This window comes from Morone saxatilis, unplaced genomic scaffold, assembly GCF_004916995.1.
Source record: "Morone saxatilis isolate NCDOM2014 unplaced genomic scaffold, NCSU_SB_2.0 Contig21, whole genome shotgun sequence".
Classification (NCBI taxonomy): Eukaryota; Metazoa; Chordata; class Actinopteri; family Moronidae; genus Morone; species Morone saxatilis.
The window spans coordinates 13,360,462-13,363,864 of record NW_023339774.1 but is presented as its reverse complement, the minus strand read 5'-3'; the positions used below and the strand labels follow the sequence as shown (position 1 = coordinate 13,363,864).

Below are 3,403 nucleotides of genomic sequence, written 5' to 3'. Positions count from 1 at the left end.
CCCCATCCGCCGGTAGCTAGCTAACCACGTTAGCGTGTCTAGCAGACATGTGAGGGAGGAATACTTTGCCATAACGAGCACTAAAAAGTACATTATTTTTGCATGGTACGCTGAAATCACATTGAATACCCATTTGATTTTAAAAAGCTATGGCAAACCTCGTGTGAATAGGTCACCATCGTCAAACGTTAGCTTAGCTGGCTCCATCGTAATGAAACTGTCTTAAAATGACGTCCAGCGTTGAAGAAAATACCAAATACTTGTTGTCGCATTATCATATTCACAACAATGTTTACACATACCTTACTCGTAGTGTTGTCAGTGAATTAACGGCCTTGACGTTGCCTCTACTTGTAGTAGCCTCTTCTTGCGAAGTGTGTGTCTCTTAATTTGCCTATTCTGTAATCTTTCCTCTGTGAAATGATGTTGAATGAACCGTTCTCTTTCCATATATAAGCCGTCACTTCTTCCGCGTCGTGGAGGTACGCGATTGGCTGAGCAGCTGCTCGTTGGAAGGCGCTGATTGGTTCCACCCGGCACGCTGGAAGCCGCTGATTTGCGCACATTCAGTCGAGGCGACGTCACGACTTTTGCCCACTGCGCCGACGCTGATTGGCTGTCTGTCAAGTGGATTCAGGCACACTGTTGGAGGAGCGACACGCCAGTCTAGAGATTGAGGAAGGGTGCATTTTCACATTGTGTAACATTACATTTAAAGTTTGTGCTGGTTTTTTGGGGTTTTTTTTTTTATAATAATGGCCCCACATGTATTGGATGACATTCTCATGTTGTTGTAGTTTCAAGGAGTGTGCCTGTGTTGGTTCTGTGTTGGTATCATTAGTAGTAATAATGACTCAGTATAGTGAGTCAGACATGTAAGAGGTCTGTGTAATAGCCTATGTCTGTGATTAGAAGCCTAATAGCAAATGTTACATTAGATGAACTTGACTGTATGGACTTTCATCAGTAAACATAAACCTGATGTAAACACTTGCAACTCTGCGTCCAAAGATTTGATTATCAAATTTTAACATGGACACTCAAGCCTATAGGGTCTCAGTGATCACATATTGATCACAGATGTACTTAATTAGTTTGTGCACTCCAGGTGTAGCAGGTTACAGCCCACATCAAACAAAACCACATACACTGTATTCTTTTTTTACAGTCTCCTATGACAAAAGTATAAATAGGTCAAGGTTAGGTAACTGGTTGCCAAAGCCTCACTTGAGTCTATATGAACCCTTTTAAATGTGTTTGTCTTGTGTATGACGTTCACCTGTTCTGTTTATTTTCAACAAACACATGGCCCTCTTCTGTTGTAGGCCTAGTCATCCTTATTACTTGTATGTATGCTAAATATGAGAAACACTGAGAAAAATACTCTTAAAACAAAACAAATCAGCCAATGAGATGAGATTAAGTCAACTGCTTCAAATCTTCTTGCATCATGGATCATTGTATTGATATTATTGCAGTCATTGGCCTTATTCGGTTTTGACTTGAGATACACTCACTAATTTCTACATTTCTGAATAAGTAAATTCAGGAAAATTGTAGAAATTACTAGAAGAAAAAATAGAAAAAAATCTGTGAAACAATTTTGTTTGAGGGATTGTTTGAAGGACTCAAACCAGCATAACTTCTAGAAAATTACTGAAACTGTTGATTATTTTAAACTAGATTCTAGAAAATTCTTAAACGAGTCAATGTTTCGTATTAGAAACAGGTGAAATAAGGGGTTGTAAACAGTTTTAAGTGGTACTCTTCCTTGAAGGCAACTCAAGCTTTGACATGTCTCCTGCTGACCTCTGTCCCCACCAATGAGTTCCTCTTGCCCGACCCAAGGCCTTCTCTGGGCTCTGCATGAGTGTTGTGAGTCAGACTGGAAGAAATGCACAACTGTAACTGATGTGTCCTCAGAGGGATTCTGGAGCACCAACTAGCCTAGAAATGTAGTTTTTTGACAAGCTACAAATGTAAGCATGAGGAGAACCTTGGAGCAGGTCCCTTCTTTTTAAATATTTTCCTTTTTTCTCTTTTTCCCTCATCTAGAAGGAAGAACCATTGCTGGCTGAATGCTGGAGGAGGCGGTCAGATTTCAGAATGGCTGACCTCCAGTATCTCAGTGATCTCCAGCAAGACACTTATTAATACACATATTAATCACAATTAAGATTAGCCCTAAAACAGCATTATTATGTATTTTAACAAATCACCAGTATTGGGGTTTTCTTGTCATCATTTGTTGTTTTGTTTCATTGTGGATATTAATTTACAAATATTTTTAAAATTCACTAATTTCAAGTTCAGACTGCAACCTGCAAACCAGACTACTTTCAATTATGAATTTCTTGCCTTCCCTACATAGTTGTAACTATTAGTATAACTATGACTAACAAAAATATGACACATTTCTGTGTACAAAGATTACACAGATTTTCCATGGATTCTTTTCTCATCATAGATGTGTTTTAACATAAAGTACCCTCTGGTTCTCTGATGTTCTTGTGTGAATATGGAGCTAAAATTGAAGACTTCATTGAATGTTGTACATTGATCTGCACTGCAGTTCATTTTAGTTAAATAACTGCAGATTTATTCTTTATATACCAATAATTAAATGTTTAATATAGTATTTTTTTCTTTTTTATTATACAAATAGTAGATGGTATTGATTTATTATTAGAATTTTTTAATGGCCCATTAAGTTTGTGTGTTCTTCCCAGTGTCAGATTTCACCCAGGTCTCTGCAGACATCACTCTCCATTGATATGTAAATAAAATTGCATGTAGGTAAGGTTGATAAGAGACTGAAATCACCATGTATGAATGATTGAGTGTTTCTCTGATCATCTGTATTAGCAATCTGATAGACTGTCATAGATAATGCATAGTGCTCAGCATTGCACAAATAAACATATTATCCTACAACAAGCAAAATGAAAATAAAATAAATACATTTCTCATAAACGAAATAAAGATAGATTTCCGTGATATTTATTAACTGTTCCCGTTTCTTGAATTATAATAGTTGAATAAGTAAACAAACCCATAAGAACACAAGACAAGGAAGAACACGTAACGTTAAAGACAGAAAGACGACAAAAATGAAGTCACAATGGGATACATTTTGTCGTAAACATTGTTAAAAGTATCAGACACCTTACATTTCCAAATCAAAACATATTAACTCGATAAAGGAAACAGGGATTTGTAAATAAAAACTGGCCATAAAACAATAAATTGGTTATATTTGTGCCCAACTAATCTAACGTGAAGTGGCAGTGTGAGCCCAGCGCCCCCTAACGGCAGAGACACCGACGGACAGCAAACTGATGACGTGGTTCGGTCCGTTGACCAGAGCAGCAGTATGGCCGACCAGAGCAGGCAAATAAAACTC

At 37.5% G+C, this 3,403-nt stretch overlaps 1 protein-coding gene across 1 annotated transcript in view; it reads right to left on the bottom strand.

Moving 5' to 3' along the window:
• Positions 1 to 461, bottom strand: part of hspa5 (heat shock protein 5) — a 4,007-nt gene extending 3,546 nt beyond the window's left edge. The window contains 1 exon segment of the mRNA XM_035667711.1: positions 303 to 461. The gene's annotated coding sequence lies outside the window, so the exon portion shown is untranslated.
• Between the last annotated feature and the right edge of the window lie 2,942 nt (positions 462 to 3,403).